Source organism: Mustela putorius, unplaced genomic scaffold (genome assembly GCF_011764305.1).
Source record: "Mustela putorius furo isolate JIRA1106 unplaced genomic scaffold, ASM1176430v1.1 tig00003913_pilon_pilon_pilon, whole genome shotgun sequence".
In the NCBI taxonomy this organism is placed as follows: Eukaryota; Metazoa; Chordata; class Mammalia; order Carnivora; family Mustelidae; genus Mustela; species Mustela putorius.
In genome coordinates this window covers 2,622,295-2,646,271 of record NW_025422060.1, presented here as the reverse complement: position 1 = coordinate 2,646,271, position 23,977 = coordinate 2,622,295, and the positions used below count along the sequence as shown (strand labels likewise).

General features: G+C 39.6%; 1 protein-coding gene across 3 annotated transcripts in view; it reads right to left on the bottom strand.

Moving 5' to 3' along the window:
• The window catches only part of CUL2 (cullin 2), a 102,415-nt gene extending 97,408 nt beyond the window's left edge, over nt 1-5,007 (bottom strand). The window contains exon 1 of one of the 3 annotated variants that reach the window (XM_004774295.3): nt 4,842-5,007. The gene's annotated coding sequence lies outside the window, so the exon portion shown is untranslated. Of the gene's footprint in view, nt 1-4,308; nt 4,514-4,594; nt 4,787-4,841 lie in introns of those variants that run through there. The other 2 variants (XM_004774293.3, XM_004774294.3) reach the window with 2 other exon arrangements.
• Between the last annotated feature and the right edge of the window lie 18,970 nt (nt 5,008-23,977).

Here is a 23,977-nt window from a genome sequence, read left to right as displayed (position 1 = left end):
AAGACTAAGGAGACACAATAACTAAATGCAATGTAAGATTTTGGACTGAATCCTGAAACAGAAAAAGGACATTATTGGAAAAACTAGTAAAATTCAAATAAGGTCTGTAGTTTAGTTAACAGTATTGTCCGAATGTTAATTTCCAGTTTTAATCACTGTACTCTGGTTGCATAAGTTATTAACATTAGGGAAAGCTGGGTGAAAAGTACCTGGGTGAAGGTACAGATTTCAAAATCTTTAAAAAAAATTGTTGAAGTATCCTATACATTTTCTCCCTCAAGTGAGTTAAAACAAAGTTGAGAAACTCAATAAGTATTTACATAGAGTAAGTAAATCCAACATTTCAATATATGAAAAGCAACCTATGTTGAAACAAGACTTTAGTCATTAAGAGATACTTATGTATTTATAGGTGCTAGAGATGCTATCTTCAAGAAACTTATAGCTGGTAAGAGAAACAAAAACAATAAATTGTCAACTTCGTTGATAAAAAAATTCTGACACACAATCAGGCTACAATCCAATGATTAAATAACAAGAGTAACATCATTTATGATATTAAAGTATATAAATGAAAATCATTTAGATAACTAAAATCTTCAAATAAAACATTAACACCTATACATTTACAGAATTTAAGTTAGCCTAACACTCACTACACATATTTCAAATGGTAGTCTTATAAGTAATTAGTGTCTAATGCTTCAAAAAGTACTATTAAATATTTTCCATTAAAGATTCTATTTCTTCAACCTAAAAAGCTAGTAGCTTACTTTAATCTCCAGCAAAAAAGAAAAAAAAAAGAGAGAGAAGTAAGGATAACAAAAATGACCTCAAAAATCAAACTGAACGAAACAATTCTTAAATCAAGTACAATCTCAGGGGCGCCTGGGTGACTCAGTCAGCTAAGCACCTGCCTTTGACTCAGGTCATAATCCCAGGGTCCTGGGATCAAGCCCTGCATGAACAGGTCCCTGCTCAAAGGGGAGCCTGCTTCTCCCTCCCTCTCTGTGCTCTTTCTCTCTCAAGTAAATAAAGAAAATCTTTAAAAAAAAACAATCTCAGAAAAAAACAGATATATTTATATACCAAGTGACTGGCTAATAAAGACAGCTAACTGAAAATAAAAATGTCAACGAACATATAAAGCATTATAATTATATATTCATTAAAAAATATTCCCTCTCTCCTCCTCTGGGTAGGTCAATCAACAGGGTTCAACTGCACCCCAAAAGTTATAGCAGATGCTAATGATCTTAACCCTACTCAGTCTCAAAACTTCTAAGGATCAAAAGACCTACACTGTTCTAGTCTCTCCAATAAGCCTTCCCAAACACAAAGTGGTAACAGAGGATGACTCTAAATATTCTTAAAGATAATAATACAAGGATTATGCTAACATCTGCAATATAATAGAAACATTACTGTTAAGATTCAAACCCAGGCAAAGAGCCAGATCACTCTGAACAGATACACTGATTAGCTGATTACTGAGCAAGGATTCAGTCACACATCTCAAGTATCAATAACTTGTTATAAATCTCTAACATTCTAAATTTCTGCCTGTTTTTCCTAAACATAACAACAACCAGTTAAAAGTCTTTATAATATTAAGATTCCAGGGCTGATCCTGTCATCAATTTTCTTGAATTTACTTGACAGTAGATACATGAAAACACTGCCTTCAATTATAATCAGACATTTTCCGATATATAAAGAGAACAGGCCGCTAAGAAAGGTGAAACACAAAAGAAACAGTGCAAACTTTTGTAAAAAGTCTCATAAAAAGTAACAGCTCTTTAAACAACACCACATCTGTAGGTCCAAAACTCAGCAGGGACCAACTGAGAAAATGCTGCAGTATTCCAGGGCTTTCTCCACTTCTCTCTATATTCTTTCCTTAGTTGGTCTCAACCTGTTTCATAACTTAAACACCATTTCATACTCTAAAAAAAATACAAGGAGTCAAGGCAGGTGAAGTATGCTACCATTTTGACAAAGTGGGGAGAATATATACATATTTTCTTTATATGTGCATAAAATATATCTTTGGAAAGGTATGTAAGAAATCATGAACCCTTTTTAGCACCACAAAAATTGGGTGTTACAGGATACAAGAAATAGGGGAGATTTTCACTCTGTACCTCATCAAACATTTTAAGTCTTGAATCATGTGAATGTAGTTTTTATTCAAAACATAAATAAACCAACAGATAAATGCTGATGATGCCCGATCTCTTTTTTCTTTCCTCACCAGAATTTAAGTCCCATGAAGACAGAGATTTTATCTATGTTTTCACTACTACATTCCCACTGCCAGGTCCACTGCTGGTGCTTGAAAAACATTTGTTGAATGAATGACTTCTTAATCACTTCAGTAAACTCCAGATGGTATATCCAACTGCCTACTTCTTAACTCCACTTGAACATCTAACATGTCCTACTTAACATGTCTTATCTAACCTTTTCCCCATATAACATGCTTCCCTCACCACTTTCTCATCTCCATACCAGCATCACCACCCTCTAGCTGAAGTCCAAACACCAGGAATCACCCCTGTCCCAACCAACTACACTTTCATGCAAGCCTCAAGTTCAATCAATGTCGTTAGCTCCAAAATGAAGCTCAAAAATCTTTAACCTGATCTAACATGCTAGTCACTAAGCTACCATAGCCTTCTAACTGGTCTCTCTGCTTCTTTTCTCCTCTTATCCAGTCTTCCCTGCAGTCAGATTGTCAATCTGACCAGAGCAATTTCAGTTTCACAAAAATTCCAATAGCTTTTCCATGTACTTTAAGAATAAAATCCAAACTTCTTTGGACAAAAAGACCTCACCAGATCTGGCCCTTGGCTATAACCTAACTTCTTATCCCCCACTAGGGTCCACATGCACTGAGCTTCTTCAGTTTACTGACCCCAAGCTTGACAACACCTCTGAGAACTTCCCTGTGCTGTTCTCTCAGAAAGGAATACTCTCCCCTCAGACTTCAAAAGGCTAAACCCTTCTGACTTACTTGTCAGGTATTAGGTCAAAGCTCACCTCAGAGAGGTCTTTTTCCCAACCACAGCATCTGAAGTAGTCTTCTCTCAGTCACTACCACAACTTTCCATTTTATTTCCTTTATTGCACTTAATAATTCTCTGAAATTATTTTTATTCCTTATGTCTTATCAGTCTCTCCTCCCCCACCAGAACTGAAGCTCTAGAAGGACAGAAACTTCACCTGTCTGGCTTATTGTTGTATCCCTAATGCCCACAATAATACTTGATATATGAACCAGGTACTTAAATATTTAACTGATAGAGAAGGCAAACTGACTTTAAAGAAGGTCCACAATATTTAATTTAATAACAAACTGGTGAGGATAAAAGACATGGATAAACCATCTTAACTTCCATAAAATACCGAAAATCAACAGAGGCTGGAGAGTGAAATAAGATTATTTCAGATGCTTCTGAACATTCAAATACATAGAAAAGGTATTTTTCACACACTATGTGCATGCACACTGTGACACTGCTACAGGGAAACTACATTATACACAGCATCTGAAAAGAAAAAAAGGGTAACTCAAAACACTGTGTACATCTGTAATTTCACCTCTGAGTCTTTTGGAAGGGTCTTTCAAACACCGTATTTGGGTAAGAGAGGCAAAGTATAATCAATCTGTCTGCCTTGGAAAGGAATCTGAGATTCTAAAGGATAGGGTATAGCCTTTTGAGTGTTTTAAATACCTATTAGGCAGTCAGTAGTCAATGAGAACAAAGTGATTATTTCCCATATTTTACTCTGAATGTACATTTGGGAAAGATGTAGTTCAAAGAATTTTATACTGTCAAGTCAAAGCTCCTACAGTGAATGTTAATATCTTCAAATCTTATCTATTCTAGTTACTAATCTAATTATGTTCAAAATGTAAACTTACACGGTACCACCCATCAACTGGCAATAGTAATCCCTGAAGGAAAGGGAGATGATTTGACAATAACAGTGTGCAATTCACGGATGTTTTATTTACATGCACATATCGGTGGGGTTGTAGGGAATGGTCCAGACTCCCTAGTGTGTAAGTGCTCTGAGAAGTCTAAGGATCTTATTTCACTAGACCCTAAGTGTAGAGACAGGTCTGGAGTGCACGTAGGTTACTCCTCCCCATAGCTATCAATCTTCGCTGTCTGCGGAAACAAAAGTGAAAATACTCGTGGCAAGGATGTAAGAGACTGATGCCCCCACACACACCCCCAAACACAGAGTTGTGTATGCGTGTGAGCTCGTAAACAAGCAGAAGAGTACACGCACTCTCACCTTCCCTCCTTCGGAAGAAAATGGGGCCGAGGGAGGGGCGGCCAAGGCCGGGTAGGGGAGGCCCGGGATCCAGTCCAGGGGGTGCCGGGCTTACGGGTCAGCGCTCCGGGGAGCCGGGGTCACTTACGGGACACCATCTTCCCCCGCCGCCCCCCTTCCATCCCTCTCCCCTCCCCCCCTCTTCGCCCCCAACTCCTTTCCTCCGCCCCATCCCCGCCACCCATTAACCGGGAAGGGAAGTTTCCCGGAGCCTGCAGCCCGGCTCCCCGACCCTCAGCGGGGTTACCTTCTGCAGAAGCGGGACAAGGGACAGGGGATAAGGGGAGGGGGAGGCAGCCCGAAGGAGTGAAGGACGAAGCCCCCGGCGAGGAAGGTGGGCGGCGGCGGCGGCGGCTGTCAGCTCGCGTTCCCCTGCTCACAGCGCTGCCATTACTGTGCGCCGAGGCCGCCTCCCCGGCCGGCCGCCGCCACCGGCCCAGGAGACACGGGGGGTGGGGAGCGAAGCCTGGGGAGCCCGCGCGCCGGGCGCTCACCTGCCACAGCGGGAACACAGCAAAGCTCAAGGCCGCCGCCGCTCCCGGACGGGACAGGGGCGGCGGGGAGAGGGAAAAGGGGAGTAGGACGCGCTGGTTACGGGATCCGTAAAACAACCGGCCTCTGGACCCGGCTTTCCCCCCCCAACACACCCTTCGGGCTCCTTCTTCCGCTACCTCCAAATCCCCCCTCAGAAAGCAATGGTAGAGTCCGCGTTACGGCAAGCGCTGGGGCCCCATTTCGTGCAATTGCGAAGGGCCGCGGAAATCAGTATTCAAAGTGACTTCTTGCGGTATTCCCGGTTAAGGAGACAATCACGGTTCGCTGAGCCCTAGAGACTCAATACCTACCAAGTTTTGGCACTACTAGTAACCATATACCAGAAAGGTGTTTTCAACAAAAGCGCGTTCCCTTTGAGTTGTTTGAAATCCATGTGAATATTCTGAGATCTACAACCTCCTAGCCAACACTACCATGGGCTTTTCAAATTGTCAAAAATATGTTAGCAAAACTATGTTCCCCTCTGATATACATCTTTTCTAGTGGGTCTGTCTATAGATATTGTTTCTGGCCAACCAATGGTTGGTCTTTACCCTCAAACCTAACTCAAACCCTAGTTCATCTGTGAATCCTTTCTCTGTTTTAATTTTTAACAGAAATTACATATACCACTAAAAATGTGTTTTGGCTTTGTAAAATGTTTGTTGATTTCATTTATTTTTTTCTTGATTTCAAAAAATTTTTAGAAAATGTTTAAAAAGAGAGAGAGAAAGGAAAAAGCCCTACCAATACTGCAGAAATAGAGTACCATATTTAAGCTGACAAATACTCTTCAAAATGCTTTCCATGAATATAATTAAAAATGTTTATGCAAATCAGATCATATTATAGATGTGCTATTTTGTAGGCAGTTATTTCACTTCAAAATCTTTCTGATTTTGGTCTGAGAACATTAAATAATTCTTAGATAAAGTGATTTATAAATTAGTATTTAAAGAGGAAAATCAATGAATAATATTTTAGGTAGAATATCTTAAAATGTCATTGCATAAATCAGGTTTTTAAAAAAAAAGTATGTCTATTTCAATTCCCAATTGTGAGTGCACATAATTTTTTCTTTCAAAATTTCCCAAGTTCTGGGACATCTGGGTGGCCCAGTCGGTTAAGCTGCTGCCTTAGGCTCAGGTCATGATCCCAGGGTCCTGGGATCAAATCCACATTGGGCTCTCTGCTTGGTGAAGAGACTGAGTCTCCCTCTCCCTCTGCCTACTGCTCTACCTGCTTGTGCTCTCCCTCTCTCTCTAATAAATAAATAAAATCTTTAAAAAAATTTTTTCCAAGTTCATCTCCTAATCCCTCTGCACCTAATATTTGAGGAGCCCAACCAGAATCATCTTCTATCTTTATAAGCTTCCTTTATAACATAAAACCCGAAGAGGCCTTATTATTCCTGGACATTTATTATTTCAAACAATTTGTCTCATTTTTACATTCTATATACTCAATCTGAATCATCCCTCCTTAAATCTTTACTGGGAATATGCATTTCCTGGTTATATAATTTATTAAATATTTTTACACCTTTTGTTTTTAGCAAATAAGAAAACATGAGATCTTGGAGAACAGTTTTCATGTTTGGAGTGGCTGATTAAGGAGCTACTTTGTGCTTACAAAGTGCAAAGCTCTTCTTTGGAGAAATATCTGACTGGAGGACTGGGGCAGAAAATGCACAAGATGAGCCTGGAGCACCTTGTCATGTCAGAAAGGAAGGAAGTACTCAAAAATAAAACATCCACATTGACTGGAGTATGTCAAAGGCACAAGAGCCAAGTGAAAGAATTTCCAATGGCCAAAGCCTGAACAATTTGAGAAAGAAAGTAAAGTATTAGTGGATTATAACACAAAGTATAAAATAAATATCCATGGATTCATACTAATATAAAAAATTATGGAATAAAGTAATAAATGCGGGAGAAGAAATTATCTTACTTCATGCAGGAATTCCAAATAAATTTTGCAGATACTCCACCTAAAAGAAAGAGAGCATGACTCCCCACTTTTTGGCTGTGTACCATAAAAGTGACTTCCTTCCAAAAAATAAAGAATGACTTCACAGTAGAGAAACCTGACAAATGTCACATAGCCACATGATTAAAGTCAACATTAACAAGATAACTCATTGTGGGTAGTATGTTCCCTTGGAGTGAAGTAATGAGAATGGCACTACACTTCTGTGATTTTCTTTCACAAAATGCACAGTTCTAGTCTAATCATGAAAAAATTATCAGAAATTTCATTAGAGGGGCACTCTGCAAGATACCTGACCAGTACTCCTCAAAACTGTTAAGGTTATCAAAAAAAGTTAAGGCTGAGAAATTGTCAGCCGAGAGTTGACATGACCACTGAAGGTAATGTGGTATCGTGCAGAGGATCCTCAAACAGAAGAATACATTAGGGAAAATCTAAGGAAATCAGAATCATGTGGATTTTTAGTTAATTACAGTCTATCAGAATAGATCCATTAATTGTCACAAACATACCATACCAATGTAAAATGTTCACAGAGAACACTGAAGGGGGGTGGTGTGGGAAAGAGGTTATATAGGCATTCTCTATTATCTGCTCAGTTTCTCTGTAAATCTAAAACTATTCTTAAAAAAGAAAAAAAGCCCATGGGGTGCTGAGGTGGCTCAGTTGGTTGAGCCACTGTCTTCGGCTCCGGTTGAAGGAGCAGGAGGCTGGCTGGTGGTCTTTTAAGGTGGGGGTAATATTCAATTGGCATTTCACGGTTGTGATCCCAGAGTCCTGGGATCATATCGGGCTTCTCCTGCTTTGCGGGGAGCCTGGTTCTTTCTCTCCCTCTGCCTCTCCCCCTGCTTGTGCGCTCTCACTCTGTTAAATAAATAAAATCTTTTTTTTAAAAAGCCTATCAAGGGGCGCCTGGGTGGCTCAGTGGGTTAAAGCCTCTGCCTTCGGCTCAGGTCATGATCCCAGGGTCCTGGGATGGAGCCCCCGCATCAGGCTCTCTGCTCAGCAGGGAGCCTGCTTCCTCCTCCTCCTCTCTCTCTCTCTCTCTCTCTGCCTGCCTCTCTGCCTAGTTGTGATCTGTCAAATAAATAAATAAAATATTTTAAAAAAATAAAAATAAAAATAAATAAAAAGCCTATCAATTGGAAAAAAAAAACTCTCACAACTGTACACTAAAAAAAAAAGGTACGGGGTTTCTAATCAGAAAATCTAGGAGCCTGTAAGATCCCTGTATGGGAGGATGGATCCAGATGAACAGGTTATATCTTTGTCTCTCTTAGACAATTGTGGTTGAAAGCTATCAAAAGAAAAAGCATTCTCTTTTAAATGTAAAAAGAAAATGCCTGTAAATCCTTTATATTTTCTTTGCAGTCACATTAGGACAAGTAATTTAACAGGAACAAAGCTGTGTTAAAAGAGAGCTCATTTTACAGAAATACTCAATTTCATGATTTGAGATAGTATATTTAAGAAGGTGATTTCTCGGGGCGCCTGGGTGGCTCAGTGGGTTAAGCCGTTGCCTTCGGCTCAGGTCATGATCTCAGGGTCCTGGGATCGAGTCCAGCATCGGGCTCTCTGCTCAGCAGGGAGCTTGCTTCTTCCTCTCTCTCTCTGCCTGCCTCTCTGCCTACTTGTGATCTCTCTCTGTCAAATAAATAAATAAAATCTTAAAAAAAAAAAAAAGAAGGTGATTTCTCAGAATCGGAGAGTGAATCTGAGTAATGGATTACGATAAATAATATGTGATAGGTGAAAGAAGGAGAGGTGACATTTTCCTCAAGTGTTAGCTCATATCAAAAATACATATGTCACTAAGAGTAGAACATGAATCATGATCTGCCCCAAAAAGGTGTGATGGAGATGAGAGAACTTGCAACGTAATAAAAATAAGTAATGTAGGCCATCCCATTTGAGGACAAAGGGACAAAGAAAGCAGAGAACATCAAATGTGGCAAGTCTGGAAGCAAGCTAATTTAGAGAAAGCGTAGATGGGCTAAACGACACAGCCTTCAGGCAAAGGAAGGTGGTCTATCAGTAGTGTTAATTTGTGCAAGTGGGTCCTAAATGTTTAAGCATGCTCAGCATCAATGTCGGAAAAAGGAACTATGCAAGATTATGCAACCAGATTTCTAAAATAGAGTATTGAGGTACGGCAAGATTAAGAGCCTTAGCTGGGCATCAATGCCTTTTCCAATAAATAGCATACATGAGTCAAGTAAGCAAAGAAACAAACAAACAAAAAAACACCCTTATTAACATATGATTTACTTGGCCAGATCTCTGTGGAAAGCAAATAAGACTAACACTATAATAAGAATTGCAAAATAGTTTACTATTTAATAAAACATACTGTAAAAACAATTCATATATCACACCAAACTAAAAAAAAGTTACCAACCTCTCTCTACCAAAAAGATGTACTTTGGGTACAAAAAGATATAGTATAAAAAGAAAAAGACAAAGTGAAACAGGGCGCCTGGGTGGCTCAGTTGGTGAAGCAATTGCCTTTGGCTCAGGTCATGATCCCGGAGTTCTGGGATCCAGTCCCACTTCCGACTCCCTGCTCAGCAGGGAGTCTGCTTCTCCCTCTGACCTTCTTCTCTCCCATGCTCTCTCTCTGTCACTCTGCCAAATAAATAAATAAAATTTTAAAAAAAAGTGAAACATTCACAATATATAGTCTTAGAAATCAGCATATGTGTAAACTTAGTAGATCTTGTAACCTATACTATTTATAATTAGTTACTCATCTTGTAGCCTAGATCCTCATCACATTTCCTTTATGACTATTTAGGAAGATAGGAAAGACTGAAGGCACGGCCTCTATGCACTGCTTGACACTTTGTTTCCTTTTCTTTTTTGTTTTTAGAGAGAGAGTTGGGTAGGGGGAGAGGAAGAGGGAGAGAGAGAATCTTAAGCAGGTTCCATCTTATGAAAACAAGAGACCGATGCTTAACCAACTGAGCAACCCAGGTGCCCCAACACTTTGTTTTCTGATTTCATTTATTTATTTTTATCTTAAATTACCACAGTAAAACTGGGGGAGGGATATATAGTTCTAATAATTTTAGCACCTGTAGTATCTGTGTAGCCACAACACAATTGGAACTCAGAAGAGTTTCATCACCCCCAACAAGCTCTTTCATGTTATTCCTTTGTATCACTTTGTTTTCTTTCCATGTCATCTTGGGTTCTCATCCAAGTCTTTTCTCAATTAAGTTTTTCTCTCATCTGTGTTTTCTGACCAGTTGACCTTAGCAAAGAAAATGGTAAAGGACAATGTCTTTATCTGGGGATGTGTATCTGGCAGTAAAAAGAAAGAAAAAGAGGGTTGGAGAGGAAGCCCTCTGGGTAGTGGAAAAGCAGGAAACATATTCAGAACACAGTTTACAGGCTTCCATCTGGACAAGTTCCATAACCAAGGAAGTCTCAGCCTCCCTACCCATGAAATTAAGGAGTTGAGAGCTAAAACTTATGTAAGAGACACAGCACCTGGAATTCAAGATGTTCCTACCATACACCATAAAAGAATTCTTTTATAATTTTAAGTTAATATGTAATTTTATTCTAATTCAGATGTTCTCTTATCTAGATTCTATTTTTTAAAATAGGAAGCACAAATTGTGTAAACATTTGGAGGAAGAAAAATATAAAATTGAAAGATGATGACTACTAGCTTAAAGCTTTTTATTATGACAATTATTTTTTACCTTTAGTGGTAGAATACTTAAGTCCAGGTAGCAGAAGAATACTAAACTAGAAGAGTCCTAAGTTTACTTCCAGATTTCACATTTTACAATTCTACGCACAGGCTTTACCTGTCTGTCCAGGACGAGAATATATGAACTGTTGAATCCATGAATGAGGAGCAACACTGAAGCTGACCTATCACTACCACCCCTCACTACACTATGAAATGTGAATCTGCCCCTGAGATAAAGGGTGGAATCGGGGCACCTAGGTGGCTCAGTCAGTTAGATAACTGCCTTCGGCTCAGGTCATGATCCTAGGGTTCTGGAATTGAGCCCCACCTCGGGCTCCCTGCTCAGCAGAGAGCCTGCTTCTCCCTCTCCCTCCGCCTGCTGCTCTGCCTGCTTGTGCTCTGTCAAATAAATAAAAATAAAACATTAAAAAAAAAAGGTGGCATCAATGTCCCCTATGCAAACACAATGAGTGTGGCCAGGGAGCCATGAACTATTGACCAAGGTTATCATGAGTGTTAAAATGTGTTTGCTATTCTTTTTTTTTTTTTTTTAAGATTTTATTTATTTATTTGACAGAGAGAAATCACAAGTAGATGGAGAGGCAGGCAGAGAGAGAGAGAGGGAAGCAGGCTCTCTGCCGAGCAGAGACCCGATGCGGGACCCGATCCCAGGACCCTGAGATCATGACCTGAGCCGAAGGCAGCGGCTTAAACCACTGAGCCACCCAGGTGCCCCGTGTTTGCTATTCCTTACGTATCTGTTTTGTGATCCAAGAGCATACAAATGATTAATTCCATTATAAATCCAAATCAATAATAATGTATGAATCACAGTAAAGAATAAAGCACCTAATGGTGTATGGTAACTGTCTAGATCACTCAAGATTCTTTCAACTGCAAATGGTAGAAACAAGTTTAAGAACAAAAGAAATGTATTGGCTTATGTAACTGGAAGTCCAGGGAGCAAATGTCCAAACAAATGACCTAGAGATCTTTTAAAATACAGATTTTGATTTATAGATGTGAGAAGGGCCAGATATTCTACATTTCCAACAGTCCCCTCATTTCTAACAAGCCCCTGATGTTGACACTACTGGTCCAGCTTGAGCAAGCTCCTCAAGAAAAGGTGCTAGAGGGCGCCTGGGTGGCTCAGTGGGTTAAGCCGCTGCCTTCGGCTCAGGTCATGATCTCAGGGTCCTGGGATCGAGTCCCGCATCGGGCTCTCTGCTCAGCGCGGAGCCTGCTTCCTCCTCTCTCTCTGTCTGCCTCTCTGCTTACTTGTAATTTCTCTCTGTCAAATAAATAAATAAAATCTTAAAAAAAAAAAAAGAAAAAGAAAAGGTGCTAGAGGAGTGGTGGGGTAGCTCAGTCGGTTAACGGCAGCCTCTGGCTTGGGTCATGATACTACAGTCCTGGGATTGAGCCCCATGTCAAGCTCCCTTCTCAGCAGGGGAGTCTGTTTCTCCCTCACCCTCTCCCCCTGCTTGTGCTCACTCACACTCTCTCTCTCCAATAAATAAATAAAGTCTTTATTTAAAAAAAAAAAAAAAAAGGTGTGGGGCCCTTGGGTGGCTCAGTACTTTGGGCATCTGCCTTTGGGCTCAGGTCATGAGTTCAGGGTCGTGGTACTGGTCCCCATATCCGGCTTCCTGCTCAATGGGAAGCCTGCTTCTCCTTCTCCCTCTACCATTTTCCCCTTTGTGCTCTCTGGTTCTATCTCTCGGTCAAATAAATAGATAAAACCTTAAAAAAAAAAAAGGTGCTGGAAAGGGTGCTGGGCAGCTCAGTCAGTTAAGCATCTGACTCTTGATTTTGGCTCAGGTCGTGACTGGAGGGTCAGATGATGGAGCCCCGTGTTGGACTCCTGCCCAGTGCGGGTTCCAGAGAAGGCTGGTTGAGATTCTCCCTCTCCCTTTGCACCTCTGGCTCAAGCATGTACCCTCTCTCTCAAACAAACAAGATAGGAAAGGAAAGGAAAGAAAAGGAAAGGTCCTGGGAAAGTCACGAAGAAAGTAAATCTTTGAAATCCTCTCATCACAAGAAAAAAAAAATCAAATCATTCTGAAACTGATATAATGTTATATGTCAGTTATACCTCAAAAAATGCAACAAAAAAGAAAAGGGGGCTAGGCAACCATCATATATGCAATATATTGCTCTCGAGGAGTTTTCAATCTGGTCACTTATTAATATATAGGAAGAGCACCTAAGTTGATAAAAATATAATAGAACATACTCTTTGCATTTTTTTTATCCACCACTCTTCAAATCTGCACTAATTATTGCATTCAAAGGTATTCTAATTGGTCTCTTTGTTTACTGAGTGCTATGAAGAAAATAAAAAAGGAGGCATCTAAGCCAGTCTCAGAGATCAGAGATATAAAGTCAGTCAGCATCCATTCCAAATCTCTTCCCCCTTTGCCTTCTTCTAGCAGCTTGGGAAGACCATGTGACACATTTCTGGCCAATGAGGAGGCAGACAAAAGTCCCAAGGGAAACATGATCTTTCCTGAATAAAAAAGACAAAAGTCTCACAAGAGGCTTTTGTTCTTTGCCCTTTGTCTCTTATCATTTTCTTTCTGCCTGAAGTGGGGCACAATGCTTTTAGACACCCGTTGCAGCTTCGACTAGTGATTTTAAGGACAAAAGGCACACCCTAAGGATGGCAGAGCAGAAAGATAGAAGAACCCAGGGTCCTTATAAATATCTTTAAGTAACTATACCATCCCTGTATTTGTTATTTTGTGAGACAAATAAAACAATTACATCTTAAGTTCCTGTTGATTTTATTTTACTCCCAGCCAAATGCATTTCTAACCAACACAGATGCTTTCCTTATGGAAAAATACATAACCTGAAAGCAAAAAATTAAATAGACATTAACCAGGCAAAGGGAGAAGACAATATGCTATTTGTGTTTAACTTCATATTCTAATTTCATTTACTAACCTTGAAATCAATAGCAGACTTTGTCAGAGGCTTTATGCTCAACTTACAAATTTTAGTTCATTTATAAATCAAGTATACTTTGTATTAAAATTTAAAAAATACCCACCCTCACTTCTTGTTATTAATGCTCAATTAGTTGATAATTTTGACAGACTAAAGTTCTCTAAATCTTTCCCAAACACATACAAGTTGTTTTTTTTTTTTTAAGATTATTTTTATTTATTTATTTGACAGACAGAGATCACAAGTAGGCAGAGAGGCAGGCAGAGAGAGAGGAAGGGAAGCAGGCTCCCTGCTGAGGAGAGAGCCCGATGTGGGGCTTGATCCCAGGACCCTGAGATCATGACCTGAGCCGAAGGCAGCGGCTTAACCCACTGAGCCAGCCAGGCGCCCCCAAACACATACAAGTTTTATTAAGTAACTTCTCTTAATAAATAATTTATTTCTCTTAAAAATAATTATTTATAATAAACAATTTCTCTTAATAGTTTATTAACTTTTTAAGCCATCATCACAAATTCCATATATCAAAATTGTTCAGGCATTTCACACAGTAACGAAAGCAATGCCAACTTTACAGCAATAATGACAGATCTTCATTAGGACATGAATACTTTTACAAACCTATTCTAAACATAGCAGTTAACTAAATCAGAGCCTCATACTCACATTCTCTTCAATATGTCAAATTAAAACTATATTCCCTCAGTTTTAAATATTTTAAAGTACAAAAATTACACAGACAAGTTACAATTGTAATAAAGCTTATTCTTAAACCAAGCAATAAAATATTAACACCATGGCATTAATTTACTTTTACTTTTTCTACATTTCTATCTTTATTTCTACCTCTTCCTGGGCTTCCAAAGTCACTTTCTCAGCTTAGAAGAGTAGCAGCATTGTCAGTCTTGCTAAGGTCACCCTGTCTGTGATTCAGAATTGTACCACAGGTGGAGAGTTAGTTTATAGTCAGTAGACTCTGGATTCATGGGTTCAGAAGGCTACTTCCAGGATGATTCTGCTTTAGTTCACAGTAACACACCAGCCCTTCTTGTTTTTATCATCTACCTGCTTTGGTAACAAAGGATCCCACCCAAGCCCCTGACTCCCAGTGAGGATTTTAGGGTAGGTTTGGATTTTGTATAACTTTTGTGTGTCCTCTGGGTATATCTAAAGTTTCAACCTTACTCATTTTCTTACTTCAGTTTACTATACAATTTCATTTGACATGATTAAATTGGATCAGATTAGCATTCTTATCTGAATTACAATATGTATCTGCATTCCTGATTTATGTTGAAGACACATTGTGACTTCTTTACATGTTCCCTAGAGATCTCATCAACCATCATTTCATCACTATTTTATTGATAATTCTGCTCCTATTGTCCTTTGATTTCAAATTTGGACTTTTAAAGCAAAAATTAACATAATAATCAGTATTGTTCATCTATAATAAGCATAAAGCAGCAAAACAAACACTAATACTAATCAATAAAAACAAGGTAGATAACAAGATTTAATGTTACTGTTGTGGACATTGATCTCATTGTGGTTTTGATTTGTATTTCCCTGATGCCGAGTGATGTGGAGCACTTTTTCATGTGTCTGTTGGTCATCTGGATGTCTTCTTTACAGAAATGTCTGTTCATGTCTGCCCATTTCTTGATTGGATTATTTGTTCTTTGGATGTTGAGTTTGATAAGTTCTTTATAGATTTTGGATACTAGCCCTTTATCTGATAGGTCATTTGTGAATATCTTCTCCCATTCTGTCAGTTGTCTGTTTCCTTTGCTACGCAAAAGCTTTTGATCTTTATGAGTCCCAGTAGTTCATTTTTGCTCTTGCTTCCCTTGCCTTTGGCAATGTTTCTAGGAAGAATTTGCTGTGGCTAGGTTGAAGAGGTTGCTGCCATGTTCTCCTCAAGGATTTTGATAGATTCCTGTCTCACATTGAGGTCTTTGATTCATTTGGAGTCAATTTTTGTGTGTGGTGTAAGGAAATGGTCCAATTTCATTCTTCTGCATGTAGCTGTCCTATTTTCCCAACACCATTTGTAGAAGACACTGTGTCTTTTTTCCCATTGGACATTCTTTCCTGCTTTGTTGAAGATTAGTTGACCATGGAGTTGAGGGTATATTTCTGGGCTCTCTATTCTGTTCCATTGATCCATGTGTCTGATTTAGTGCCAGTACCATACTGTCTTGATGATGACAGCTTTGTTATAGAGCTTGAAGTCTAGAATTGGGATGCCACCAACTTGGGCTTTCCTTTTCAATTCCTCTGGATATTTGGGGGCTTTCCTGGTTCCATATAAATTTTAGGATTAATTTTTTAAAAAGATTTAATGTTACTATATCCTAACAGAGTCACTTTCTTTGTGTTCTAATTTTACAACTACATTTTGGCACATTGATTTTCGGGGTGGGGGTTGGAGAGGATTTTATTTACTTACTTATTCCTTTCTTTTTCTAGCTTTCTTGTCATTGTGTGAGTTTAAGGCGTACAGTGTAGTAACTTGCTACATGTATGTGCTGTGCAATGTTTCCCACAATAAGGTTAGTTAACACGTCATTCACCTAACATAATTACTGATGTGGGAAACAAAGGTAGAAGGAAATGTAGATAAAATTAAATGTCTTTATAACTTGCAGCCCTTTGATAAATACTTGAGATAGGCAAATTATGACATTTCTTCAGGATCCTAAACCTTCTTTAACATATGAAAGTCCTTTGGCAGGGCCAGTCAGGTGTCTGCTCCGCTCAGATCATGACCCCAGAGTCCCCCACCAGCCACACATGGGTCTCCTTCTCCCTCTCCCACTCTCCTTGCCTGTGTTCTCTTTCTTGCTGTCTCTCTGTCAAATAAATAAATAAAATTTTTAAAAAATGAGAGTTCTTTTGGAAATTCCCTTATCTTTACTTCTCCCAGTCCCAAGGAATATAATCACTCGCTTCTCACAGTCTTGGGGCAGCAGGAGACAGCAGGCAGCTGTGGCAGTAGTTCCTTCTGCCCCGGGTCCTGTCTCCCAGATTTAATAAAACCACCATTTTGCACCAAAGACATCTCAAGAATTCTTTCTTTGCCATCGGCTCCAGACCCCACCAACCAAACTTTCCAAAAACTACATCAATTATCATTTTGTTTTTGTTGTTATAATGAGAACATTAAAGCTCTACTCTCCTTGCAGCTTCCAAGTACACAGTACAGTATTGTTAACTATAGTTACCAAGCTGTATGATACAGCCCCAGAACTTACTCATCCTAACACCAGAGGTTTGTCCCAATATTCAGCCACTGACAACCACCGTTCTACTCTGTTTCTAGGATTTCAATATTTTTGGATTTCACATATAACTGAAATCACACAATATTTGTCTTTAAGGTTATTTCACTCAGCATAATGCCCTCAAGGTCCATTTATCCATTTTGCTATAGTGGGAGGATTTCCTTCTTTCTCATAGCTGAATAATATTCTGTTGTATGTATGTATCAAGATTTATTTATCTATTCATCCATTGGTGAACATTTAGGTTGTTTCCATGTCTTGGGTATTGTGTATAATGATGCAATGAACATGGGGGTACAGATACCTCTTTAAGACAGTGATTTTATTTCCTCCAGATACATAATTAGAGCTGGGGTTGCTGAGTCATATGGTAGTTTTAATTTTTTTTTAAGATTTTATTTATTTATTTGACAGACAGAGATTACAAGTAGGCAGAGAGGCAGGCAGAGAGAGAGGGGGAAGCAGGCTCCCCATGGAGCAGAGAGCCTGATGTGGGGCTTGATCCCGGGACTTTGACCCACTGAGCCACCGGAGCACCCCCTGGTTTCCAGTTTTTAATTAAGTACTTAATCCTTTTTAAGGTAACGTTTGTGAGTGCTATAAGACAGAGGTCCATTTAAATTCTTTTGCATGCATGAACTCCTGGTTCTCTTATCAAATATTAATTGATCATATATGCACGGTTTATTTCTGGGCTCTTGATTCTGTTCCATTGTCTCTCTGCTTGTTTTTACGCAAGTACTATGCTGTGTTGATTACTATAGTTTTGTAACATAGTTTGGAATCAGGAAGTGTGATACCTCTAGCCTTGTTCTTTCTCAAGAATGCTCTGGTTAGGGTGCCTGGGTGGCTCAGTGGGTTAAGCCGCTGCCTTCGGCTCAGGTCATGATCTCAGGGTCCTGGGATCGAGTCCCACATCAGGCTCTCTGCTCTGCAGGTAGCCTGCTTCCTCCTCTCCCTCTCTCTGCCTGACTGTCTGCCTGCTTGTGATCTCTGTCTGTCAAATAAATAAATAAAATCTTTAAAAAATTAAAAAAAATAAAAAATTAAAAAAAAAAGAATGCTCTGGTTATACATGGTCTTTTGTGATTCCACATAGATTTGAGGATTGCTCTTTCTATTTCTGTAAAGAAATGCCATTAGAATTTTGATAGGGATTTTTGAATCTGTAGATGTCTTTGAAAAGTATGGACATTTTAATAATATTAACTCTTCTGATCGATGAACATGGAACACTTTTCCATTTATGTGCCTTCAGTGTGTTTCAGAAATGTCTTATAGTTTAAAATGTCTAAATCCTTCCTTCCTTGATTTATTATTCCCAAGTATTCGGTAGTTTTTGATGCTATTGTAAAAGGGATGATTGGGTTTGTTGTTATTGTTGTTGTTGTTTGTTTGTTTCTTTTTCAGATATTTATTGCTAATGTAAAAAAATGCAGCTGGGGTGCTTGGGTGCCTCAGTCAGTTGAGCACCCAACTCTTGGTTTTGGCTCAGGTCATGACCTCAGGGTTGTGGGTTGAGCCTGGTCCAGCTCTGTACTCAGCAGGGAGTCTGCCGGAGACTTTCTCCCTTTTCTGTTCATTCTGCCTCTCCCCATGTTTGTGCTCTCTCTCTCTCTCCCTCTCAAATAAATAAATCTTTTAAAAAATGCAATTGATTTCTGTATATTGATTTTGTATCCTGAAACTTGACTAGTTCATTTATTAGTTCTAATGGGTTTTTGCTATAGTTCTTTCAGGATTTTGTATACATATATATATACATATGTATATATATATATCATATCAGCTAAGCGACACAATTTTACTGCTTCCTTTCTTATTTGGGTGCCTTTTTTCTTCTTCTGCCTAATTGCTCTGGTCAGGACCTCCAGTACCATGTTGAAAAGGACTCATGAGACTGAGAGTGTCTTGTTTCTGATCCTTAGAGAGAAAACTTCTGACCTTTCACCAGCGAGTACAATATAGCTGTGGCTTTGTGATATATGGCACTTATTAAATTGTAGCACATTCCTTTTATTCCCAATTTGTTCAGAGTTTTTATCATAAATGCATGTTGAATTTTGTTAAGTGCTTTTTCTGCAACTGTTGAGATGTCATAGGGTATTTGTCTTTCATTCTATTAATGTGGTGCATCACTGTTATTGATTTCCATATGTGGAACCATCTTTGCCTCCTTGGAGTAAATCCATTTGATTATGGTGTGTGAGCCTTTTAATGTACTGTTGAGCTCAGTTTGCTAGTATTTTCTTGAGGTTTTTTGCCTCTATATTCATCTGGGAAGTTGGCCTGTAATTTCTTTTTCTTACATGGTCCTTGTCTGGCTGGCCTCATAAAATGAGGTTGAAAGTGCTCCTGTTTCTTCAATTTTTTTGGAAGTGTTTGGGTATTAGTTCTTCATTTAGTGTGTGGTATAATCACCCATAAAGCCATCTGGTCCTGGGGGTTTCTTTTGTGGGAGATTGTTGGTTACTAGTCAATCCCCTTATTTGTTATTGGTCTATTCTGATTTTCTATTAATTAATGATTGAGCATTGGTAGCTGTAGGTGTCTGTGAAGTGGCAAGAGCCAGTTGCAGATACAAATGTAGTTGTAGGGCAAGCAGCAAAGGCTGGAGCCAACTGTGGGGACACTGGTAGCTAGAGGGGTGCTGGCTGTCATCGTGTATTTCCATGGCTGCTGGGCCTTGCCACAGACGCACAGCAAAGGAGGACTGTGCTGGGAGTCAGGTTGGAGTCATGCAGGTATACAGCTGGAAGAGCTGGCTACTGCACAGGCCAGTGGCAGGAGACAGCGCCAGTCTGCAACCACAAGAAGCTGTGGGGCCCCTGGCTGTGGGCATGCACTCCTATGGCTTCATAGTCTCTCCACAGGTGTGTGGAAATGGAGGCCAGTGATGTGTCAAAGCAGGAACGTTCAGGTGCACAGCAGGGCTGGGTTGGCTATAGGTGAGCCCAGTAGTGTGCCAGCCAGTAATAGGAGAAAGGGCTGAATCAAGACCCATAAACTGCTATGAGGGTCTTGGCTGCCAGCATGCACTTCCTTGGCCACAGTATCTTGCCATGTGCTCGTACACCTCAGCGGCGGCCAGTGACAGGCATTCGGCCACTGGCATGCAGCGTACACCTGGAAGGACTAACCTCAAGGGCGCACACATTGGTGGGAGACAGCTGTGGGGGTCTTGGCTGACATTGTGCATTTGTTAGCTGTAGAGGCCTACACTACAGCAGGCACAGGGTAGTCGGTAGTGTAGGGGTAGGGAGAATGTTTAGGGAGCTAGGAGAGACTCAGGTATCTTGTATCTGGGAATGGGAATACCTCCAAGATGGAAAGCTGGTAAAATCTGCAGGAGGTCTATGGCAGCTGCTCTGGTCATTGGTTTCTTTTGTGGTGAGCCTACTAGAATACCCTGTAGTACTGGTTGCTGGGAACCAAGGTTGATCCCACTGAGAACCTGATGTTGGTAGTTCCTGTTTTTATTCCTTGTTCCTAGAAATCTCTATACATCTCAGCTTTGCCTGTCTCTGCATGGGATGAAACCAAAGCAGGTCCTTCGTGGGCAGTAGGGGGCACATGCCTTGAAAGGATGGGGAAGCTGTTCGCTCTGCTCTCCCTTTCTCAATGAAGGGAACTACTTCTAGCTTGGGAGTTCCCAGTGGGCACTAAGTAATGCCCACTTGGAAAATGGAATGATGCAGGAAAATGAAGCTGTTTTCCTTCTCTTTTTGTGTAGTAATTCTTGAGCTTCTTGTTCCACTGTGTTGCTAGAATTTTTAAGTGAACTCCACATCTCTCCCAGAGCTGTTTTTGGTCATAGATAACTATTTAACTGTTGATCATTATAGGGGGACAGAGGCAAGGATCTGCTATGCTGCCATTTTAGTCTGGCACATTGTTCTTAATGCTTTTCCTTTGGAGTAACTTTATGTACTCATAGCTTTTTATAGATTAAAATTATTCCAATAAAGCATAATTATCATTCTTTGAATGTTCAAATTATCATGGTTGGGCCAGAGAGATCTTAGTTGTTCTTATGCCTGTTCACTAGTACTCCAGAATTTTGATTCTGGTAATAAGATCTTCTTTGCCCATTTAAAAGTTCCCTGTATGGAGATAAGAAATCAAAAAACTTTACAAGGAATACTGGTTCCCTATAGGACTGAATAGTATTAGAGACTAAAATTTGAGTATTAGGGATATATGTGAGACTGTTCTAGTCAAACACGGGTGGAACACAGGATAACACCACTGCAAAGACACTTCAGTGACAAAACTAGAAACATAGTATTTCCCACGTGAGAAATACTATGCAGCTGTTAAAAACAATAAGGTAAAAGACACTTCGTGAAGCGCATATTCTTGGGAACTAAATAGACCTTCCTTCCCCTGCATTTCCAACTGCAGCCTATTTTCTTCTCCCACGCCAAATAGTTCCTGGGATCAAAAGCAGCTGGGTGAGCTGTTCATCTTTATTGGGAGTGATGACTCATGTTAAGAGCTCAGAACTCCCTGGTGAATACCAATATTAGTGTGCTAAAAAAAAGCTACTATTTCAGTAGACATTTTATTCCCCCATCTCAGAGGCTAGAAAAACCCAGGGGATATGGGGAAAAGTGAAACTTCTCTCGGGTATCCTAGCAAGGAACTGCTAGCCTGCCTGGGCACTACCACAGGCTAAACACTTCTTTGTCTTTCACCTCCTCGACCCTTTCTCCTCATTCGTATATCTAGATAAGCAGACCTGAAGCTCAATGATAAAATAAAGAGAAACGATAGTCATTCTAGCTCCCAGGGTGAGAAAGGGCCAGGCAGCCCAAGGAGTTTTCAATAATGATTAAACTAAAATGCTGGAAAGGACAGATAAAAATCTGATTTTAAAAAAATGGAAAAACAACAAAAGTACCTAAAGGGATTCAAGTGCAACACTTAAAAATAATTTTTTTTAGATTTATTTATTTATTTGACAGACAGAGATCACAAGTAGGCAGAGAGGCAGGCAGAGAGAGAAGAAGAAGCGGGCTCCCTGCTGAGCCGAGAGCCTAATGCAGGGCTTGATCCCAGACCCCTGGGATCATGACCTGAGCTGAAGGGAGAGGCTTTAACCCACTGAGCCACCCAGGTGCCCCTATAAATAATTTTTTAATTAAAAAGTTCAGCAGAGCACCCGGGTGACTCAGTCAGTTAAGCGACTGCCTGGAGTCCCAGAATCAAGCCCTGCATCGGGCTTCCTGCTTAGTGGGGAGTCTGCTTCTTGACCCTCCCCTTCTCGTGGTCTCTCCCAATCTCTCTCTCTCTCAAATAATTAAAATATAATCTTAAAAAAAAAATTTCAGCCAACCAAGGGCACCAGGGTGGCTCAGTCAATTGAACTTTGGACTCTTGATTTTGGCTCAGGTCATGATCTCAGGGTGGTGGAATTGAGCCCCATGTTGAGCCCCGTTTTCAGTGTGAAACCTGCTTGTTCTTCTCCCTCTGCACCTCCCCCCACTTGCCTGCTCTCCCTTTCCATCCCTCTCAAATAAATACTTAAAAAAAAAAAAAAGAAGAAGTGCAGCAGACCATTTTCCATAATGGTGCTGAAGCAACTGGACATCTATAGACAAAAGAAAAAAAAAGATTCTTAATATAAGTCTCATACATTATATAAAAACTAACACAAAAATGAGTAACAGACTTAAATATGGAACTTTTAGAAAGAAACTAAGGAGAAAGTCTTCAAGATCTATGTTTAATCAAGGAGTTCTTAAACTTGACAATGAAAACATGACCTATGAAAGGAAAAAATTGATAAATGTGTCTCATCAAACTTAAAAACTTATTCTGCATAAGATTCTGTAAAGAGGATGAAAAGACAAGCTACAGTGTGGGATCTTGCATACCATACATATGACAAGGGGCTTGCTATGGTCTGAATGTTTGTGGCCTCTCAAAATTCGTATGTTCAAACCCTAATCCCCAGAAATGGTATTAGTAGGTGGGAGCATTGGGAGGTGATAAAGTCATGAACTTTCCATCATCATGATTGGGATGAGTTCCTTATAAAAAGGCTCCATGGAGGCCCCTAGAGTGCCCCCCCCCCCCCCCACCATAACGTGATAATACAATGAGAAATCTGCAACACAAAAGGGGGCCTTCATCCAAATATGTTGGCATCCTGATCGCAGACTTCCAGCTTCCAGGACTGTGAGAGGTAAGCTAAATTTCTCTTATATTTAAGATACCCAGTCTGTGGTACTTTGTTATTGCAGTCTGAATAAACCGAGACAGCATTCATACCTAGAATATACAAAGAGTTCTCAAAACTCAATAGTAGAAAACCAAAAAATCTCAATAGGAAGCAGACAAAGATGTGAAGAAACATTTCACTGAAGAGGATATACATATGAAAAATAAACACTCAAAAGAGTTGTTCAGCTGCATTAGCTCTCAGGAAAATGCAAATTAAAACCAGAATATGCTATCACTATACATCTTTTGGAATGACTAAAATAAAAAATAGTGATAAACCAACTGCTGGTGAGAATGCAGAAAAACTTGATCAATTATTCATACATCACTGGTTGGTTGGAATAAAAAATGGAATCAGTCACTCTGGAAAACAATTTGGAGGTTTCTTTAAAAACTGAACATACAACTACTCTACAACCTAACAGTCAGTGATTGGATTACATGACTTGAAATATAGAATGAAAAGGAAAAATAGAAAGAGCAGTGGGCAGAGGGAAAAATAGTACATGGGGGAATGAAGGTACTCTATGGACTTCATTTTATTGGGGTAAAGGAGACTCCTCCATGGGTGAAATAGTGCATCTTACTGGATAAAATAATGGGTATATAAAACACTAGCAAGATAAAGACCAAATTATACAATGATAAAGGGTACAATTTTATATAAATATATTACACATAGAGCACAAATAATATGCAGGGAGAGATAAATATAAATTTAAATATAAATACAACACATAGATGGTTTTTAGATTTGGACACACATACTGAATAAAAATAAGTAAATGCACAATTAAGCAATTTTAAAAGGCCTATATGGTAAAATAACATGTAAACTATACCTATACAATCAGGCCAAAACTAATAAAACTGGCCTTATTTTGTGATAAACAATAATTTTTATTTTAAGATTGTTTTGATCACAAGATGAGCAATT